Raw genomic sequence first — 23,171 nt, forward strand, 5'->3', positions numbered from 1 at the left:
CCTCAGGGCCCCCCAGGATGCTTGTCCTCAAATTTCTGCTCTTTGGATGACAGATTCCTCCTCATCATTCAGCTCTCAGCCCCATGTCACCTCCCCAGAGGGGCCGTCCTTTAGTCCCCTGATCTCAAGTAGCCCCTCAGACATTCTTTCCCATCTTCTGCTTTATACCCTTCAGAGAAACCATAACAATCAAAACACTGACTTGTTCATTCATTTCATTGTTGACTGAGTGTCTCCCCCACAAGACTCGATGCCCCGTGAGGATAGGGAGAGTGTCTGTCTTGCTCCCAGCTGTACCCACTGCACCTAGCCCAGCACATGGCACACAGTAAGGGCTCAGTAAATATCTGTTGAGTGAATAATGAAAAGAACACACAGAGGCTGAGATGCCTGAGCCACAAGTCTCCGCTCACAGCCCGTCTATCCCGGGCTTCATTCCCATGTGCCTCCTTCCTAAGGCAGCACTGCCAAGCCCAGCTGCCTCTCGGAAGGGTCTCTGGCTGTCTTGTTTCCTAATCAGTCACCTCATCTCCCCTCCACACCGGTGTCACACTTGTTAGAAAAGCCAGGAGTCCCCACAGCCGTGTTTGCCGCCGATTTGAAATTATCTATCACTCAGGCTGAACTCCTTTGCCTGCCCATCTATCTTATCACCTGTGGAAGGAGCTGGCCTGGGGGGGGCCGCTCTCCCCGCTCTCTTTGTCTCCTGCAGGCATCAATTTTCCTCACTCCTGGCTCGCAAACCCCTCCTGGATTGAGCTGCCTGCCCCCTTCCTCTGCATGGATGGATGTTTCCGGATGGATGGGCACCCCCCCTGGCCTCCCGCCTTCCTTGCATCCCTACAGCAGTGGCCCCCATCACCTGCCCCCACCCCAGCTGGACCCAACCTGAGGGCAGGGTCCCCAGAGCATCCCCCTGGAGATCAGGGATAGAGTGTGTCTGGTTTCAGGCTCAGGGAACCTCACTGCAGGCAATCTCTCCCATCCCCTGCCCCCTGGGAGCAGTGGTTCTGGGTTTCCTGTCTGCAGGAGAAGCCCTCACCCCCAAAATAGGGGGAAGCTACACTTCCTGGGTGCCTACTGTGTTCCAAACACTTCAAATGCATTATCTGATTTCATTTTCACCACAGCCTTGTGAAACAGGAGCTGTTATAATTACTTCCATTTTATAGATGAGAACACTGAGGCTCAGAAGTAAACCGACATGCCTAAAGTAACCCAGCAAGAAGGTGGCAAGTAGGGCTCTGAATAAAGGTCTCGCTGACTCCCAGATCCACGTTGTCACCACCATCTCAACAGGAACTTCTCTGCATTAAAACCTCAAACCTTCTGGCTGCATTCATATGCCCATTTCCCTTAGTTCTGAGTCAGAAAAGAATTTTTTTTAAAATCAGTAAAGACCAGTAGTTCCCAACCAGGGGCAATGTTGACCCTCCCAGGGGACATTTGACAATGTCAGGAGACATTTTTGGTTGCCAGTACTGGAGAGGGATGCTACTGGCATCCAGTGTGCAGAGGCTAGGGATGCTGCTCCTACGACAAGGAATTATCTAACCTGAAATGTCGATAGCGCCAAAGTTGAGAAACTCTGCCCTAGACCAGCCTTGCCGATGACCTCTGTGATGATGGAAATGCTCTAGATCTGTGCTGTCCAAAAGGGCGGCCACTGAGCCCTTGAAGTGTCTAGGGCAACTAAGGAACCGGACTTTAAATTTTGTTTTTTGTTTTTTTGTGTGGTACGCGGGCCTCTCACTGTTGTGGCCTCTCCTGTTGCGGAGCACAGGCTCCGGACGCACAGGCTCAGCGGCCATGGCTCACGGGCCCAGCCGCTCCGCGGCATGTGGGATCTTCCCGGACCGGGGCACGAACCCATGTCCCCTGCATTGGCAGGCGGACTCTCAACCACTGCGCCACCAGGGAAACCCTAAATTTTGTTTAATTTTAATTAATGTAAAAGTAAACAGCCACAGGTGGCTAGAGGCTTTACACCATTTTTTGCTAGATTGATCCTTTCTATCCATAAAAATGCTTCTCAAGAACTGGATTGAGAAGTGAAGGAAAAGAGAACATAGAACATGAGCCCCTTGAGAGCGCAGATATGTCTGCCGGTGGCTTGTCACTCCTGAGAAGGAAAGAGCAAGACAGAGAGAAAGGCAAGGAAGAAAGGACTGACAAAGGCGATGACATTTAACCTACAGGCACACAATGGCACCTAGACGTCCAACCTTGCAAAAGTGCTTAGCTGTTCTGAGCCTCAGTGTGCCAGTCTGTAAAATGGGATAACTGTACATAACTCATGGCTGTTCCGTGGTATATGGGTTGAACTCACAATAACAGTCCCTAGACTCTGTCATCTCATCTCATTGTCACCACAACCCTCTGAAGCAGAAGGGGCAGGGATTAGCCAATCCAACGGGGGCTGAGGCAACTGAGAGCCACAGACGTGCAGCGGCTCGTCAAAGGGCACACAGCCCATGGGCTCTACTACATACAAGCTGTGTGACCTGGCCCATCCCTGAGCCTCTCTGAGACCTCAATTTGCTTACCTGTAAATTGGGGATAATCAAAATGTCTACCTTGTGTTAGTTAAATGAAATAATACAACACAGGCAAAATGCCTGTCAGGGTGTAAGCACTCAAAATTAGCCACTTTTATTTTACTTAACAAGCACCTGTGTGGCACCTATTCTGTGCCAGGCACTTTTCAATGTGTTCTACTCATGTTCCACACACTAACGCATCTGATCCCATGACAGCCCTATGAGATAGTATATCAGTCAGGATCTGACTAGGAAAACAGACACCACTTTAAGTATAAACCCAGAGGGAAGTTAAGGCAAGAAGTTGATTACCAGCCAGTACTTGCCTCCACTTAGGCTGGAGGAACAGAGGGAATGAAGTGATGTTTCCAGAGCCCAGCGGCCAAGAGGCTCCTGACAGAAGTTGGACCCACAGCTGGGGGCCCAACAGGAAAGGCAGCTGCTAGCAGAGAAGCTCCCAAGGCAGGGAGAGAGAGGGAGAAATAACCTGGCTTCTCCCTTTCCCTCTGCTCCCATTGGCTGGACCCAGCTGACACAGAAGAGCCTGGGTTGGGCTGCCCGTGGGAATAACATGGGAGGAGGGGGTCAAGGAGATCAGGGATGGGATCTGGAGCCCAAGACTGGTACAGTAAGGATTATTATTGACCCCACTACACAAAAGAGGACACTGAAATGCAGGAAGATTAAACAACTTGCCTGAGGTCACACAGGCTCTCCCCTTAACCCAATTCCAATCTGTGCCCATAACCCCTACGCTATGGCACCTCCCATACGATGGTTCAAGAGTTGTTTAGGGGTTTTTTGTTTGTTTTATTTCTTCTTATTATTATTATTTATTTGGGGGGGGGCTGCGTTGGGTATTCGTTGCCGGGCACGGGCTTTCTCTAGTTGCGGCGAGCGGGGGCTACTCTTCGTTGCAGTGCGCGGGCTTCTCATTGAGGTGGCTTCTCTTGTTGTGGAGCACGAACTCCAGGCACGCGGGTTTCACTAGTTGTGGCTCATGGGCTCTAGAGCATAGGCTCAGTAGTTGTGGCGCATGGGCTTAGTTGCTCCGCGGCATGTGGGATCTTCCCGGACCAGGGGTTGAACCCATGTCCCCTGCACTGGCAGGCAGACTCAACCACTGCGCCAGCAGGCAAGTCCCTAGGGTTTTTTTTTTATGTGGTATATTGTACAGTTATACAATATTATATAAGTTCCAGGTGTACAACATAGTGATTCACAATTTTTTAATACTTGTGCAATTTATGATATGTGAATTAGAGCTCAATGTTTTCAAGATTCTTTCTCTTTTTAATTTTTTTAGATCCTTTCTCTTTTTACATTTTTAAAATTTTGGGACTCCCCTGGCAGTCCAGTGGTTGAGACTCTGCACTTCCATTGCAGGGGGCAAGGGTTCCATCCCTGGGTGAGGAACTAAGATCCCGCAGTCTGGGTGATGCGGCCAAAAAAAAATATTTTTACAATTTTTACTTTTTTATTGAAGTATAGTTGCTGTACAATATTATATAAGTTACAGACGTAAACATAGTGATCCACAATGTTTAAAGGTTATGCTCCATTTATCATTATTATAAAACATTGGCTATATTCCCTGTACTGTACAATATATCCTTGTAGCCTATTTATTTTATACAGAGTAGTTTGTGCCTCTTCATCCTCTACCATTATCTTGTCCCTCCCCCAGCCTTCTCCCCACTGGGAACCACTGGTTTGTGGGTTTTTTTTTTTTGGTTTGTTTTTTTTTTTGCGGTACGTGGGCCTCTCACTGTTGTGGCCTCTCCCGTTGTAGAGCACAGGCTCCGGACGTACAGGCTCAGCGGCCATGGCTCACGGGCGCAGCCGCTCCGCGGCATGTGGGATCTTCCCAGACCGGGGCACGAACCCGTGTCCCCTGCATCGGCAGGCAGACTCCCAACCACTGCGCCACCAGGGAAGCCCTGTGGTTTTTTTAAAAGGTGCTATTGGTATGACGCCAAAGTGACCAGACCTTGACTTCTGAGTGACAGGGTGGGATGCCCAGCTGGGGAGAGAAAACAGGCGCCGGGCCTGAAGGCAGGCGGAGGGGCTGGGGTTTGACCTGGAGGAGGGCAGCCCTGGAGCGACCGGGAGGAGAGACACACACCTTCTCCAGCCAGAACCGCATTAGCAGCGATTTCCTGAGGTGACAGGAACGGGAGTCGCCCGCACGAATGTTGCCCATTTGTAATCGCAAAGCAAGCATTTTTCCACCCCTTAATGGGGGACCCAACCAATCCGTGAGGCACCCTATTTCTCTTTGTCTTTCCCCTGCCAAGTCAGCAGGCTGACTGATCTCCCTCCGGTGATTAATTTTCCCCTTGACACCCTGGGGAATGAGACATTTGTCCCAAGGGTAGAGAGACAAAGAGGCCGGGCTCAAGTGCAGGCAGGCAGCAGAGCATCACGGGCCTGGCCCACCGTCCTGGGCACCCGACTCCTGGGAAGCCTGGGAGGAGGGCAGGCCGGCTGGAGAGCAGGGTTTACAGGGTTAGGGGGCCCCGGGGAAAGGTTGCCCAGCCTAGGGGTTAGCAAAAGGGAAGAGCCAAGGCAGAATGGAAGACCCGGGAGAGCAGATCAGTGGACGCACAAAACCCACTGGGGGAGGAAATGGGATTCTCACTGGACCCAACTCAGACCAGGAGATAACGGCTCCACTGGCTATTCTATTTCCTGAATTGCTGAGACTCTGGATCAAACCAATTAGAAAAACAGTCTAGGTGTGGTCATGGGGCAGAGAAGATGTAGAACATATATTATCTCTGGGTGTCACCTCTTCCTCTTTTGGAGCCTAGGGGTGGCAGGCACAGTCCTTAAGAGCCAGACTCCCTGGGCGCAAGCCCTGCCTTGGCCATTTGCTAGCTATGAGATTTGAAGCAAGTTGCTTAACCTCTCTGAGCCTCAGTTTCCTCATCTGAGAAATGGGCTAATAATTTTACTTACCTCATGGGTTGTTGAGAAGTCCTTGGTCCTAAGGTCCATCTAAAACCTTAGAAACATGTCCAGCACATAGTGAGTGCTATATAAGTGTTAACCATTTACTCTTTACCTTTATGAGGTCTTTACTCTTTATCTTATGATATAGTGAGACTCTCTCAAGCTTGAATCCTTTCCAAATGCCCCAAGCATGACTCTTGTCAGACATGAGTAGCACTCCTAACATCATTTACTTCCTATGTTTATTTAAATTAATTCAGTTTTTACCTAAATTTATTTTAGAAGAAAACTGTTTATCCTGACCTTAAGTCGGAAACCGCTTAAATGTCATAATCAGAAGCTAACCAGACAAATAAATACCGCAAGAAGGAAACATTATTATTAAATTCTAGCTAGTTCCTGCTCTCTGCTGAAGGATCCATGTCTGGGTCAACTCTCTCTTGTTAAAAATGGAGATTAGCTAGTGCTAGGCGGTGTTACAGACAAAGCAGTACCTAGCTGAGACTTCCATCTGGATGGAATTGAAAGGATGGAAAAGGGAATCACTTTCTCACTATGAGATTCAGCGTCAGGTAGTGTCCTACACACAAGGCAGTAAAAACCTTCTCCTGGAGCCCCAGGGGTCACATCGCACCCTGTGGACCATGCCATTCTGGGGATATTCCAGCTCTGACTTCTGGTCAGTTGGTACCTCTGGGTTTTGGGATGACTAGCTTGCTGCTGAAGCTAAGAAGCAATGGTTTCCCCAAACAGGTTGGTGGGACCTGAGTATTCGACCAAGGACTAACTAGGGTGTGAGTGAAGCAGAACCCCACTTCCTGTAGGCTTCCATCTTGGTTATTAAAAATCAAACAAAAGCCACGGATGTGGTGTTTCCTGCTGTCCTTTTCTACCCATTGAACCAGCGGCCACTGAAATCAAGAACCCTGCACATCGCCTTTAACCAGTTCGTGCTGAAAGAAGAAGGTGCTTTTGGGGCCACTGACTGGCTAAGGCTCCAATAGGATCGCGAGGAGGAAATGAGAGTCAGTAACTTGATGCTCCAGGATTTATGGGAGAGGAGGGAAGCCATGAGGCAGGAGGGTAAATGGAGAGGGATCCAGCACTGATTTCTATGTTCTCTTTCTTACCTCCATCATCTCCCCACTCCTCCATCCAAGCACCTTGCGGGGGGGAATCATGCCATTTACCCCTGGATTCCCTCAGGAGAGCTACTTGAGATCAGTAGGTTCAACAGGGGCTGTGAAACTCTCATAGGAAATCCAGTAACAAATCTTTATTGAGCACCTACTATGTGCCCTGTTGAACTCATCTTTGAGCTCTCCCTCTGAGCCTGGCATGTAGATAGTTGAATGTTTGTTGAAGGAATAAATAAATGAACGGCTGACTGAAATGAATTGATTGGATGGATGGATGGATGGGTAGATGGATGGATGGATGGATAAATGAATGGAAAGGCTGAAGGATAGGGGAAAGGAAAGAAGGGGAGATTACAAAAGACTGGTAGAGGATTTATGAAAGGAATAGGAAGAAAGGAAAGAAGAAAAAAAGGAAGGGAGGGAGAGAGGAAGGAAAGAGGATGGGTTGATGGATGGATTGATGAATATTTGGATGGACGATTAATTTTTTAAAAAGAGGATGGGTGTATAGAAGAATAGATACATGAATGGAAGGAAGGAAGAAGGAAGGAAGGAAGGGAGGAAAGAGGGAGATAGAGAAGGATGCTGGGCAGTAAGCTAGCTGCCAGGAGGTTCAAATATATTCAAGGAGATGCTGATAGCTGAGGGGCTGTCTAGGAAGGACACCGTGAGAGGGGAGAATCTAGCACACAGGATTAGAACACAGAACTTATTTTAAGTTTCCCCTAGCAAGGGCCGTCCACCCCAAATGGACCTATCTCCTGCTGTCACATGCACTGTGACTTTCCCACCACTATGTCCTTGCTCACATGGTTCCTCTCACCTAGAATACCCTCCCTGCCCCCTACCTGTCCAAGCTAATCCATCCTCTGGCTTGATTCAAGGTCACCTCCATCAGGTGACACCAAATTGTCTCCCAGTTCTGGCTGTAGGATTCCGGGGAATATAAGGTGAGCTCGTTTGTGTTCTCAATGGGGGCATGTACTTGAAAAGTGCTTTGCAGTCTGAAAATAATACTCAAAGGCTGGCAAATGAGACGGGAGGAGTTATGGTTATTGTTATTTGTGTTATAACATCAGAGTTCACTGGGTGCTCACAATGGACCATGCATTGTACTAAGCTCCTCTGAATGCTACCTGTGAGTGAATCTTCACAACAGCCTTACCATCTCCAATTTATAGATGAGAAAAGAAAGCTCAGAAAGGTTAAGTAACTTGCTGGAGGTTGCACAGCTGCCTAGTAGCAGGGCTGGGACTGGAATGCAGGAACCTGGTTCACTCTAAAATTTCTGTGTCCTGTTAGCCCTGCCTTCCTCAACTAGACTGCGGAGGCAGGAAGTGGGTGTCAAATTCTCTGTAGGTCCTGCTCCTAGGCCAACACCCTACTAAGTGAGCCATCAAAGCAAATCCCCCTTGATCCTTAGGAAAGTTTGCATCTTCTTTAATCCTTCGTTTCTTCCTAAATGCCCCATAAAATCCATGGGTTTGGGCCCCATCCCCCAACCTCAAACACCCCGTGAGCGTTGCTACTTCAGGTACGTATTCACCTCTGCATCTACTGTTCCTTCTCCACAGAATGTCCTACCCCTCAGATCTTTGTTACATACGTGACTCAAATACTCACATATAAGAAGTAACCTTTACAAAATGTGTTCATGACTACTGCGTAAGGTGTGAATGAGTCCCCCTTTTATTTTATTTTTTGCCACATGGCATGAGGAACTTCCCCAACCAGGGCCCGAACCCGTGCCCCCTGCACTGGAGGCATAGAGTCTTAGCCACTGGACCGCCAGGGAAGCTAGTCCTCCATTTTACGGATGAGCTGCTCAGGTGTAGGTGCTGCCTCCAGCTCCTAAGGGATGGCGTCTGCAAATGCCAGGGCTTTCCCAGCCTGTGGGGAGTGGAAACCAGGTGGAAACAAGGGCTCGGTTTTACACAAACCTTTCTAATCCAAAGCAAACAAATAAAGGCGGGGAAGAGAGAAAGGGAAGCAGGCCCTCCTACACATCAATGCCCACCGCCAGCTCAGGGGACTCTAATTGCCTGAGGGACCACCTGGTCTCCACTTAGCAGAATACTGCCCCCTTCGCTTGGCGCCGTGGCTGTGCGGCAGCAAAGGGACGTCAGGTGCTTCTTGGCCGGGAGACTGGTGCCTCCAGCCAGCCTGGGTCCCCACCACCGTGCGGTGGACTAAGTGGGCCAGGCGGGATGCTCCCTTCCTACTGGCTAGAAAGGGGTTTGCTCTGCACATTGCTGGGGTTTTGTTTTCTTCCTCCTGCCCCTGGCAGGGGAGGCTGTCAGAGCTGGCTGCAAGCCCTGTCCCTGGAATTTGCCATCTCAATTAGGACCCAAGATGAGCGAAACACCTGATGGGGAGAGGAGGGAGAGGGAAAGAGTAGAACAGGGCTGGGAGACCCTCCACGCAGTGCCTCTGGGAAGCAGAGATCCGAAGAGAGAGAGGAAAGCAAAGGAGGACCTAAGAATCCTCCGGGCCTGCTCGTTCTGTAAATGAGGAGAGGGGAGGGAAGGGGGCCACCAAGGAGCTGCAGCAGCGGGCTGGACAGGATTTCTGACTCTCTGACAACTATTACTAATAATAAGAGTCACCGTCCAGTGAATACCTGCTATGTGCCAGGGAGGGTGCTAAATATTTTACATGTTTTATCTAAACAACCTTTGCAAGATAAGTATTCATTTATTCATTCACTCATTGCCACAAGTATTTCTTTTTTAAACTTATTTATTTATTTTTGGCTGTGTTGGGTCTTTGTTGCTGCGCGCGGGCTTTCTCTAGTTGTCAAGAGCGGGGGCTACTCTTTGTTGCAGTGGGCAGGCTTCTTGCTGTGGTGGCCTCTCTTGTTGCAGAGCACGGGCTCTAGGCACAGGCTCAGTCGTTGTGGCACGAGGGCTCAGTCGTTGTGGCTCGCGGGCTCTAGAGCACAGGCTCAGTAGTTGTAGCGCACGGGGTTTAGTTGCTCCGCGGAATGTGGGATCTTCCCGGACCAGGGCTCGAACCAGTGTCCCCTGCATTGGCAAGTGGATTCTCAACAACTACACTACCAGGGAAGCCCCCACAAGCATTTCTTGAGCACATACAGACTCAAGACACCATTCTCCAACCTGAGGATTTGATGACGACCTTCCTAGACAGACGTAGTCCCTGTCCTCATGGAGTTTACAATCTAGTTGGGGGAGACAGGCAATAAACAAATAAACAAATAACTAAATAATGTAAGTACTTTAGAAGGTGATTGGGAAAGGTCTTTGTAAGGAGGCAGGCAACATGTGAGCAGAGATCTGTATGAAAGGAGGGTACAAGTCATGTGGATGAAGGAAGAGCCATCCAGGTAGAGAGAACAGCAAGCGCAAAGGCCCTGGGGTAAGAGTGAGCTCGTGAGTTTGAGTGACAGCTCGGGGGCCAGGATGGCTGACACATAGTGAGCCGGGGGCGTGGTAGGAGACAAGGGTAGGGAAGCAGCAGGGTGTCAACTAGTGAGGCCTTGGGAGCCATGGGAAGAAGGTAGGATGTGGAGGGTCTGAGCTGGGAGTGATGTGATCTGACTGATAATTTACAAAGATCCCTCTGGCAGTGTGTGTGGGAGCAGGGGTGGGAGCCGGGAGGCCAATGAGAAGGCTGATGCTCTAGTACAAGTCAGGGAAGACCATCGCCCAGACCAGGGCAGTGGCAGCAGGGATGGAGAGAAACGTTTGATTTGGGAAACAATTTGGAGATGAAGCTAAGAAGAATAAATAATCTTCATTCACAAACAGGCAAACTAAGGCTCGGAGGGTTAGCATGACTTGCCCAGGCTCTCAGTGAGTTGGTGGAATTGGGACCAAGAGTCAGGATTCCTGGCTGAAAATCCTCACTGCACCCCAAGTCACCATCTTAAAACAGGGTCTGGAAAGCTTTCCTGTAAAGGAACAAATCACAAATATTTAAGGCTTTGCGGGCCACACAGTCTCTGTTGCAAGTACAGTACTCAACTCTACTGCTGTAGCTCAAAAGCAGTCTTATGCAGTATGTAAACAAGTGGGCGTGGCTGTGTGCCAATAAAACTTTATTTACTAAAACAGGTGGCTGGCCCAGGGGCCAGAGTTTGCTGGTAAGACCTAACGTGGCTCAGGAAGACTTTCAGAAGAAGCGAGCGATGAGAAACCATCGAAAGAAGCAAAAATAACCCTATTAACGGATTTAGGTTCACGGGACAGAACTTCTGTGCCCTGAGAAAATGAAAATGCTGAACATAAAGAAACCATAACATTTGACCTCAGCTGGGAAACATCCAGCTCCACTAAGAAACCCTGCCTTCAGCCCACTGGGAGGAAGGGCTGAGCGTGACTCCCCGCCCGGAGGTGTCTGGCCGGCTGATGACGGGACCGAGGTGGGATCTGCGGCCATCCCCACATCATCACCATCACAGATGTGTGGGCTGGCAACACCTCCCATCCATTGGCACTCTGCGATCGTCCCAGGAGAGAAAGCAGGACACAGATGCTATTCCGGAGCATGAAATGGGTTTGGGAAATGGAGACCTTGCCGAGGGGAAGGAAACACCCCTGGGGGTCTTCGTCATCTGTGTTAAGAAAGGGCTGGCACCACTTGCCAAGCAGAGGTTGCTGTTTTGTTTGGTGTGAGTTTATGCGTGCATCTGTTTAGAGGGCGTGGATTTTTTTCTTTAGATTTGATATTTGGTTTAACAAAAGCCTTTCGGCAATACCTGGTTTGTGCTGCTCCCGTCACCTGGTGGGAGACTTGCATGGCAACACTTGGACGGTCTGAGCCTCGGTTTCCTTCTCTGTGAATCAGGAAATAATCGAAGGAGAAGTGGCATCTCGCTGGGTGAGCCCAGTGGCTCTCAACCTTGACCATGGATCAGAATCACCTTGGAAATTTCAAGACACCCCAGTGCCCAGGGCTCCTCTCCAGATATTCTGATTCAGTCACTTTGGGGTGGGGCTTGGCCATCAGTATGTTTAAAGTTGTCCTTTTTTGGGTGACTCTTGGGCATAGCCAGGATTGAGACACAGTGGGCTAGATGTTTTTCGTAGACATCAGGAAGGGAGTCTCAACCAGGGCAATCTGGCCTGCAGGGGACATTTGGCCATGTCTGGAGACGTTTGAGGTTGTTACAGCTGGGGGGTGGGGGATGCTGTCCTATCTAGTGGCTGGAGACCAGAGATTCTGCTAAACATCCCACACTGCACAGGACACCCCCCAAACAAAGAAGGATCCACAGTGTCAAGGTTGAGGAATGCTGACAGAAGGGATCGCTAAGTGTTGTGACAGAACCGTGCCAGGAAAGATCCAAATAGGAAACCTTGACAGCAAAGGTTCAGCAGCCCTCAACTTAGGTCTAAGTTCATCTGTGAAGCTGCTTCAAGTTCCCACCAGCTATGGGAGATGCCCCTCCCTGGGACTCCCATAGCCCCCTTGAGTATCCGTCAGGCTGCAGCAAGGACATCAGAAGTGTTCACAGCAGAGCGGATGATACAGGGAATCGGTTACTCTGGTGATGAGGATGTTGAGAGCCCACGGGGGACAGTGAGGACACACCGGAGATTAGTGACAACAGGAAATTGCCTCCGTCCTAATCAGGAAGGACAGAAGAAGAGGATGGTGGCATCAGAGCCCGGGCAGTGGGGATCCTCAGAAGAAACTAGAGCCACAGCCGGAGGCTCTCCAGAAGGGGCTGGAGCCACAGAGATGCAACTGCTGTCAGAGAAGAGAGAGAGACAGAGAAATAGCCTGGCTTCTCCCTTCCTCCTGCCCTCCAGTCCCCTGACGGTGCCTCCCACTGGCCAAACCCAGCTGACCAGGAGCCCAGAGGCATCAACTCCCCTGTGGAGCAGAATCAAGCAGGCGGGGGTGGGGGGTGCCGGGAATGGATCTGAGAGCAAAGGAGCTTAAGACCAGCCTGCCCAGCCCTCCATCCTGCTCCAACTGGCCACTTGTCTTGTTCACAAGGATACCCAGGTGCCTGCCCAGAAGCTGGCACTGAGGAAGTGCCCATCTATGTCTGACAATGCATTGAGGGGAGGGGCTCATCTGGGTTGAACACACCACCCTGTTCCTTTCTGCCTCCCGTCCGGAGTAGTTTCAGAAGAGGGACCCTTGGTTAAGCCAACCTGGAACTTTCCAATCATGTCTCCCGGCAGGAATCAATCAATAAACAATGTCTTGAGCACCTATTACATCCCCAACCCACCGCTATCAGCTCTGGGTGCTCAGAAACCCAACAAAACATGGTGAACAAGATAGGCAGCTGACATTTTCGTGGGATACAGACAGTAAGCAAGTAAACAAATGCATTCGGTGATTTCAGAGAATTCTAACTGTTGGAAGGAAACAAACAGGGTGATGTGGGCAGGAGCTCATATCAGGAAAATGGACTATTTTCTACAGATTGGTTAGCAGAAGCCTCCGTGAGGAGATGTTGAAGCTGAGACCTGAATGAAGTGAAAGGAGGAATCACGAAGCACCCCAGGCAGAAGGACAAACAGCAAGTGCAAAGGCCCTGAGGTAGGGATGTCCTTGGTGTGTTTGAAGAACAGAGGGTGGAGCAGTCAGAGCCAGGGAAAGATGAGGGTTAGACAAAGGCCAGGATTATGTAGGGTCACAATCAGGGTCACAAATTGGGTTTTAGTTTAAAGGAGATAGGAAAGCTTTAGGCAGGTTAACGACATGATGTGATTTCTGTGTTTATAAGATCACTCTGATGTTGTGATGGACTAAGTTGAATAAATGAGTCACGTTATCATTGATTCACATGGATTTTGCAGATTAGTAAATTCTTCCCCGCCCCCCCCCAAAAATGGGGGATCATTATAAAATTGTCAACCCTTCATCTCACCAAGACTGAAAATGTTCCCCCCCCCGCAAAAAAACCCTACTGGCTCTGATCATCATAACTGTATAATAGAAAGGACATTCTGACACCAAGAAAAGTAGGAAGGACAGAATAAGAGATGATGCTTTGTACTGAACACATTTAGCTTTGTGCAAAGCTCTCTCCTTGGTCCTGAATCTTCTTATTTTCTCTGAGGACAGGTGGACCCTTCATCAGCCCCTTGTTCACCCTCCTCCCCCCACCCCCACCCAAGCTGGCCAGGAGGTCTGGGGAGCAGCCTGGGGTGTGATGGAGTCCAGATTCTCAATGGGGGGTTGTGATGAAGCCCTTCTTTCAGCCATACCCCTTTTGATAAAACTAAAGGAGGAATCAAGATCGAGTCCCCATCTCCCCCCACACCAGGATGCCCCGCCCAGGTGTGAGGATCTCTGAGTCATAAAAGGCAGGAGTCCTCCCTGGAAGCTCCGAAGATGACACTGAGCATTAGTTTACATTACAAATAATTTTAAAAATGCAGATAATAGTTATTGAGGGCCTCCCTGGTGGCGCAGTGGTTGAGAGTCCGCCTGCCGATGCAGGGGATACGGGTTCGTGCCCCGGTCTGGGAGGATCCCACATGCCGCGGAGCGGCTGGGCCCGTGAGCCATGGCCTCTGGGCCTGCGCGTCCGGAGCCTGTGCTCCGCAACGGGAGAGGCCACAACAGTGAGAGGCCCGCATACCGCAAAAAGAAAAAAAAAAAAAAAAAAAAAAATAGTTATTGAGCACTCATATGTGCCAGGCACCATTCCAAGGGCTTTATAACTATTCATTCATTTAACAATGATCATATAATAATTGTAATGTATTGTATATAGTATACAAGTACTATTATTACTTAATATTATATATAATATCTGTACTATTGTATAATCATAATAACGCCGTAAGGCAGAGACCACAGTTTTATGATGAGAAACCTGGGGCACAGAGAGGTTCCTTGCCTGTAGCAACACAGCACATAAATGGAAGAAGAACTGGGATTTGAACTCATGCAGCCTGACTCCAGTGCGAGTGATTTTCATTTTTCCACTATGCTGCTTAGGTTTTTCTCCTTTGCTTTCCAAATACAAAATAACGTTATAAAATTACATGACAAGAATGAAAATGCTTTATCACACTGTACACACCTCACCCATTCTTTCTTTCAAGATTCGAATCCAACTCCTATTTGTTTATGCAGCAGAAAGGCATTGAATGCCTACTGCATAGAAGGTTCTTTTCTTGGCCCTGGGGGTTGGACCCCAGCCCCACCCCCTGGCAGAGAGAACTGGAGAGGGCACCCCAGAGATGGGAGTGCCGGGGACAGAGGCCTGGGGGTGCGAATGATGACAGGAATAGGCCAGAGAGATGGGAAGGCAAGGGAGCTGCACAGAGCAGAGGGGTGCAAGGAGGCGAGGTGGGGGAGGCCCGGAGGGACACTTGGGAAAGACTTCGAAGCGAGGCAGTATTTGGGCATCTCATCACCCCACCCATGCCTCAGCCCCTGAGCAGCGAAAGGGCGCATCAGTGAAGCACATAAAAGCCCCTTTTTGATTCCGTTCCAAGGCCTTGTTTCAAGGCCACGCATTCTTTCAAGATTTACTCCTTCATTCACCAAAGGCTTGATGAGCACCTACTACGTGGTGTGCCGGGCACGGAGGATACAGCTGCTAACCGAACAGACGAGTCCCTGCCCTTTCATAGGTGAATGCCGCAGGCACGCACGTGTAAATCAAATACTCCTGCAAGTAAGAGTGTGATTACAAAGAAATGAAGAAAGGAGTCTGAACAGGCCGGGAGACAATGCAAGGTGACCTGGGCTGGCCTTTGGGCGCAGATCGGTCGCGGGAGTAGGAACTGGCTGGCTCAGAGCTTCTCACAGCTTCTCACAACCCTCCCACAGCTTCAGAATCACCTACAGTGATTTTAAAATGACCCACACCCACGTGCCACCCCAGAGAATCTGGTTCAGTTGGTCTGGTGTGGGGTTCAAGGGCTGGTGAGCTTTAGAAACTTGACCAGGGGATTCTAATATGCAAAGTTGGGAAACACAGGTTGGACAAAGAGAGTGAGAAGAGCTTTCCAGGCAAGGAGGTCAGCCTGAGCCAAGGCCCAGGAACTGAAAGAGCTTGCCACTTGGAGGAACAGAAAGAAGGGAGAGCGACAGGAAGTAAGATCTGTAGGGCCACAGCCGTCAGCCAGCCAGTCCTGCGAGCCATGCGGGGAGCTGGGTTTTAACCAGAGGAGAGAAACTTTCAAGTTAGTACGTTTCAACGATCACGGACGAGAAAATGGAGAAGTTAGTTCCTCTGGCCCTGGCTGGCTGCAGATTTCTTTTTCCAAAAGCAAAGAGCTTTCTAAAATCAGAGGGCTGGACAGACCTCCTTTCCTTCAAATGTCTTTTTCCCTCTCATGAGTGCCAAGAGCCAGATTCAAGTCCCACCTCTGCCCCCATAGTCTACACAACTCTGTAGCAACCCTGAGCCTCAGTTTTCCCATCTGTCCAATGGGGCCAATGTTTTCCGATTCCCAGAGGAGGCAAGTGAGATCTCCCGTGGGGCACTTGCAAGCACACTTTCCCTGGGAGCCTACTCTGTGCCAGGCACTGTGCTGGGCATCTGAGATAGAGCCATGAACACGCTGTAGCTGCTGCCCTCAAATGCTTGGGCTTCCCTGGTAGCGCAGTGGTTGAGAGTCCACCTGCCGATGCAGGGGACGCAGGTTCGTGCCCCGGTCCAGGAAGATCCCACATGCTGCGGAGCGGCTGGGCCCGTGAGCCATGGCCACTGAGCCTGAGCGTCCGGAGCCTGTGCTCCGCAGTGGGAGAGGCCACATCAGTGAGAGGCCCGCGTACCGCCAAAAAAAAAAAAAAAAAAAAAAAAAAATTCCCATGCTGGTGGAGAGGATGAAGAAGTTGACAGATATCCTGTGTCGAGAGAGGGAGCCGGGGCCAGGCTGGTGTGGCAAGGTCCTCATCATGACGTCGCCTCTTATCCTGCACATGGGACTGACGGAGGGCAGCGAGTGGCCTCCAGGAGGGCAGTGGGCCATCGAGAGAGGCGTAGGGCAGGCATGTTGTGGGGTGGACGGCGACACTGAGAGAGGATGGGGTGCGGGCTCAGGGTGGGTGGTAGGGAACCTTGCCTTGGGGATCCTCAGGGAGGCAGCCCCAGAAGGAAGGTGACCACACAAAGGGAGCCAGGCGACAGCAGGGGGAGCCTAATGCAACCTTTTAAAAAAACAATAAATAACAGCGCCCGTGATAAATGCATCCCCTCACCTGAATGGCGGCTGGAGAACTGGCCCCTTCCTTCTAATCACTTAATGACCCCCAAGAGGGCGGGGCGGGGGGGCTCACTCAGGGCCCTCCTCCTCCTTCCCCTCTCCGCACCGGGGTCTATAAAGAGAAACTCGCTCCTTAAAGAGGGTCATTTACAAACCCTCCTTAATGGAGGGAGGTAGAGCTCCCGGGTGACACCCTTCTGGTACCGGACAAGGGTCATGAGAAAGGAATTGGCTTCGGAGGCCCGCGCACATGAGCCCGCCCAGCCCCGAGCAGGCCCCCTCCCCCCACGCTTCTCTAGCCAGGAGCCCCGCGGCTGGCACGCTCCGATGTATTTATTATTTCCACCACCCCCCCATTGTCTGGGCCTCCCCCCACCCCTGCCCGAGCCCCTTCACTCCTCAGGGCCTCCCCCCTCCCCAACCGCCCCTCCGGCCCGCCCTCCGCCTGCATCCAGCCTCTCATAATAGCATCCTTTTCACAGAGACAAATTGTCCGGCCTCAGGATGCACCTGAGGACTTTCGCCCCTTAACAAATGGTCTTTTAATTTTCTACCAGAAGGGCAGAGGGAAGGGGGGCTGAATCAATCACACATCCATCTTCATCATTGCTGCCGAGGGACTCTTTTTGCTGGCTGGCTGCCCCTGGGGAAGATGGGGTGAAGAAGAGGAAGGGGGGCGTCGTCGGAAGGGCCGTGGGGGGAGGGGCAGCCGCGGGGAAGCGATGCGGAGAAGCCCATCGCTGAGTCCCGGAAGGAGCTGCCCCCGCCCTGCACACCTCGCCTTCTAGTTTCATTTGAGTCCAGCCAGCACTACCGAGGGCATGAGGTACTGCCGTTTGGGGAAATGGGGAGACTGAGACCCACATCACCAGTAGTCTTACAGCCAGGCAGTAACAGAGCAGCCATGGGAAAGCAGCTCACACCTCTTTGCCACGTCTGGCAAAGTCTGGAGTCAGATAAACTGGCTTCCAGTTCACTGTCCCTGCTTACTAGCTGCATCCTGGCCAAGTTCATCATTTCAGCCTAAGCCTCACACTTCTCGACTGTAAAATGGGGTAATAATATTGCTTAGCTCCTAAGGGTGTTACGGGACTAAGTGAGATAATCCATGGGAAATGCTTAGCCCAGTCTGAGGCACAGAGTGCGCATTTGATCCATGATAACTATGTCCCTGGAGGTTCCCATGCCAGGTTCTAGGTTTCAACCCCCCCACACACACACAGACTACCCTCCCTTCTCAAAAAATGGTGCCTCTACTTAGAAATTTGGCTTTCCTGGAGTCTGGGGAGCTGGCATCCACTTTCAGGCCAGGTATGTCCCTGTCTCAGGGCCTTTGCATTGGTTGTTTCTTCTGCCTCCTTCCCTTTACCTCCTCAGGTCTGCACCCAAATGTCATTCTTCTGAGTGAGGCATTCCTTGATTATCCTATATATCAATAATATTGGAACACTTCCACAGTTGCTTTTTCTCAGGAGCACTTATCACTATCTAAAACAATATGTGTATTTCTTATTTACTTAATACTTATCCATGGGCCAGGCATGGTTCTAAGCACATTTCAGGCACTGGCTCATTTAATTCTCATACAAGCTAGGAGGTAAGGATGATTGTTCCCTATTGAACAGATGGAGAAACTGTGGCACCCAGCTAGGTGTGTTGAAAGAGCCTACATGCAGTGGCACCCCAGTAGCAGTGAGCACACCTGGAGCCAGACCATGGCGTCTACATACCATTCCCCACTAAAAGGAACCAGGACCCCTTGGACAAATGACTAATTCCAGGTCTGGGGCAGGGAAAGCACAAAGTGAGTCTGAAATACCTGCCTGTGCAAGACAGTAAGGAAGTGTTCAAAGAATGAGGGGGACCCATCAAAGAGCACAGGAGCCAACTTGAAGGGCTCCCATTGGCCAAATCTAGGATGTTTGAGCATCCAAATAAACAGTAATAGTAGAGGATTATTGCTCATTTAATAAAATAAGAGTCCATGAGCCCATGCTGAACATAGTAAGTAAATAAATGATTAAGGAATTCTCTTCTTTACAGTTGGGAAATATCATCATAATAATTGATTCAGGCAAGAATCACCAAACAATGCTAAAACCAATCAACCAAAGTCTGAAGAGTAACTAGCTATTTACATCGTCTTAAAGCATCTCCCCACAATGTTCTTTCTTATTACAGAGGGAAAATAGTAAGTCTCCAGTGGGAAAACTTGGCAGACACCACCCAAAGCAAGTGATCAAAGTTAACATCCCCAGTAATGGAACAAATCAGCATCTTGTGCCTCCTGATACAATGTACCAAGAAGAACACAGCATCACCTTATAGAATGTCGGCCAAAGTGCACAACCTGAATCAAATCATAAGGCAACATCAGATACACTCAAATTGAGGGACATCTTACAGATCTTACATCTGGACCTTAACATCTGATGTTTCAATACCATCAATGTCTTGAAACCCAAAGACTGAAGACCTGATGCCAGATTAAACGAAGCTGAAAAGATATGACACTGAATGCAATGTGTGCTCCCAGAATTTCTTTTGCTATGAAGGATGTTATCAGGATAAGTGGGGAGCTCTAAGTAAGATCTTGATTAGATAATAGTATTATATCAATGTTTATTTCCTGATTTTGACTGTTGTACTGTGGTTATATAAGAGAACATCTTTGCTTTTAGGAAACCGACCTTGACACACTTAGGGGTAAAGAGGTATATGTATGTGAATTACATGTCCGTAACTCACTCTCAAAAAGGTTTAGAAAAAAATAGAGACAGAGAGAGCGAGCAGGCAAATGTTAACACTTAAGGTTATACAGGAGTTTTGCACTATTTTTTCAAGATTCTTATATGTTAATATTTTAAAATTAAAGAAAAAGAAATGAAACTGATCACAGAGAGACTGAAGAACGTAGGCAGGGTCACACAGCTAGTAAGTGGAAGAACTAAGGTTGGAATCTTGGCAGTTCCTGCTCTCAGACACATGCCAGCTCATCCTTTATTGCCTGTCTTCCAGCCTACCACCCATACACGCTTCAAAGCCCCAGGGAGACAATTTTTTTTTGGTTCGGTTTGGTTTTTGTCTTTTATCTGTTTTGTTCACCACTGTATTCCCAGCACCTAGAGCAAAGCCTGGCTCACAGTGGGAGCTCAGTAAATATTTGTTGAGTGAATGCATGAAGAGCAGACAGATGAGTTACTGGTGCCCAGGGTCACACCGCTATCGGGGGCGGAGTTTGGGGAAGCTCCAAATGCACACTCTTACAGCTACTACATCAGATGACTCCCATACTCAGTGTTCTGAGGACTCAAAGCCTAGAGAATTCCCACAGGAAGCAGGCTCTGCAGCACCGCATCCCCACCAAAGACAGAAAAGAAAAACCAAATTCTCCCTTTTCCCTGATTATAGGGCCACATACCTGGACCTACTGAATAAGTTGAGCTTATTGGGGCCGATTAAACAGGAATGCAGATCTCAGATCAAGCCTGAGGCCACTGAGAAAACCAACCCTGCTGGAGGCTTAGCTCAGCCAGGAGGGGAGCTGGTTAAAAAAAGAAAAAAAGCTTGGCTTCCTCTCTCCCTCTCTCACCTCCCCTCCTCCTCTTCCCCCAAATCCATCCCCTGAGGGAAGGCAGGGAGCCCTGGGAGGGCTGGCTTCCCCTCCGCGGAGAGGGAACCGAGGGAGAAGGTTAATTAGATGTTTGCATCCAATTTATGTCTTGTTTGTGAAAGCGCTGTTTCAGCTGCAGCCTGGGCAGCAGCCCCTTGCCCTCCATCATGCGTCTCAGAGTTACTTCACAGCTCCGGAACTGGTTAGCCTGGGTCAAAACGCGCCCATTATCATTTTATCACTGCCTCTTCCTCTATAATTACAGAGCTCTGCTTTCTCCCCCGCACCAACACACACACTTTTCTGTTGTTTCAACCCACCCACTCGCTTCTCTTCCTCCTCCCTGGGCACCCACGTTGGAAGTGATAGGCCTTGGGGAGGGCCCGTGTGAGCCAACTCCATGGACCCCACGGGCACCTGCCTTCCTCGGGCTGGGCTCTGAGCTGGGCACCCCAGGGGACACCCAAGGGCCTGGGACTTGGGGGATGGCTCCCTCCAACTGGCTGCCCCCACCAGCGATCAGAGGCCCCTTGCCATCTCAGATGCCTGTAGATAAGTGAGACTGGTTGGAGAGTGTGAATCAGCAGGCAGCAGAGGAGACCACAGCCAGTGCAGAGCACAGCCCCTCCTGAAGGGGGCACCATTCCTCAGCTCTGGCCAATGATAACTGTTGATTGGCAAATTGGCCAAGCTCTGTCTCTGGTGAAGATAGGGGGATGGGGTGAGGTGACATGTGGGTAGGAAGACAAGGTGGTCCAGGATAGACGAATAGCCCAACACTAGAAACTACCCAAATACCCATCAACAATAGAATAGATAAATCAAATATGGCTCATTCATACAATGGAATGTTACACAACAATGAGGAAAAAAAAAACAATCCACAACTATGCAGGACAACATGGGTGAATCTCACAAACATAATGTAAGTGAATGAGTAAGAGCCCTCAACACACATGTTCCAAGGTTCAGGTTCTAAAAGTCCACTTTGGGGGACTTCCCTGGTGGTCCAGTAGTTAGGACTCCGAGCTTCCACTGCAGGGGACACGGGTTCAATCCCTGGTCTGGCAACTAGGATCCTGCAAGCCAAAAAAAAATAAAATAAAATAGCAATTTAAAAAAAAGTGGTCCGGGGGCTTGGTGGCACAGTGGTTGAGAGTTTGCCTGCTGATGCAGGGGACACGGGTTTGTGCCCCGGTCCGGGAAGATCCCACATGCCGCAGTGCGGCTGGGTCCGTGAGCCATGGCCACTGAGCCTGCGCGTCCGGAGCCTGTGGTCCACAGCGGGAGAGGCCGCAGCAGTGAGAGGCCCGCGTACCGCCAAAAAAAAAAAAAAAAAGTTGTCCTGCTTTGTTCTTGCAGGGATATCTGTGGGGAGAAAGGAGGGGGGCGCTGAACAGTAACTCCCCCACCTCCACCTTCCAGGGTGTGTAATCAGCCTCCCTATTGGCAGACAGGGAAACTGAGTCCCAGCGAGAGGAAAGACCAAGGTCACCAGCTAATCAGAGGGAAGGTTGAGATTGAACCTCCTGAATTCATGGCCAGGGGGCTTGCCTACTCCCTTACATTAGAGTCCCTACCATTCAAGGTCCCGATCTGCTGTTTCTCAGCCCCAGCCCCACAGAACCCCCTGCCCCTCCTTGATCAGCAGGGGTAGCAGGGGAAGGAATCCCTTTCTGGTGTGGGGCCTTTGGAGAGAGGAACTTGGACAAAAGAGAACTAGAAGAGGGAAATGGTACCATTTATCCTGACTCCTCCAAGCATTCCGGACTCTGTTCTAACGTATGGAATTACTCTCTGCCTCCGTTTCCCCCTCTGCCAACATTTGGCTTCTGTGGATGGGAACTGTGCCTGGCGGCTGTGCGGAGAGGAGATTGGAGGGGAGGAGAGGAAGGTGAGGTCCGTTGGAAGGGACGAGATGATGGGGGCTTGATCTGAGGCCATCACAGCAGTGCTGGAGAGATCTACACACCGTACACCACCCAGAGTGTTACAGGGGACATTGTGCCCGTCCAAAGCCCTGGCATGGATCCCTAAGAACCCCTGATTTAGAAGCTTCATCTTCATAGCAAAGGGTGTCTCCAGCTCCTTGCATTAGACCCTCACCCTCACAAGACCCTCTAGCCCCTGCCCTGGTCTCCTTCCCAGTGACTAGATGGGTGGGTGGGTGGGTAGGTGAGGACATGCCTAGACAGAATTAGTAAATTCCCTTGGGCATCAGTCCCCACCCCTAACTCAGTTGGGGAGATCAGAAAGTCTCTGTATCTGGAAGAAGGAAAGAAAGAAGGAAGAGAGGGGGTCCTAACTGCTTCCCAGGACACTGGAATGGCAGGCCTATTTACAGGAGATTAAAATCCAATTCGTAATAGCGTTTAATAGTTTTAGCATTGCTGGACTAGCAGCTGGGTAGGGGTCCCTACGATGCTGAAAAGTGAATAGCTCAGCAACAGGTTCAGGACTCCTGACAAGTCAATTTACCTTTTGGCCCTGGGAGGGCTGAAGTACTGGAACTCTGTGCTGGCTGGGGGTGGGAGGTGGCCCTTCATTCATTTATTCCTTCCTTCATTCAAGTGTTTATGAGGGCCTGCTAAATGTCAGGCACTGTGCTAGGCATTAAAAGGGCACAAGCCCTGCCCTCACAGAGCTTACAGTCTCTATGTAAAACATAGAGCACACAGCACAGTGAAAAATAAGCTGTCAGACAAAAGAATATAAAAACCCAGTTATTAGGACTCCATTGATCGCTTTCCTAGGAAGGAAAGATCCTGGG

Source organism: Mesoplodon bidens, assembly GCF_964165515.1.
Source record: "Mesoplodon bidens genome assembly, chromosome: 13".
Taxonomy (NCBI): Eukaryota; Metazoa; Chordata; class Mammalia; order Artiodactyla; family Ziphiidae; genus Mesoplodon; species Mesoplodon bidens.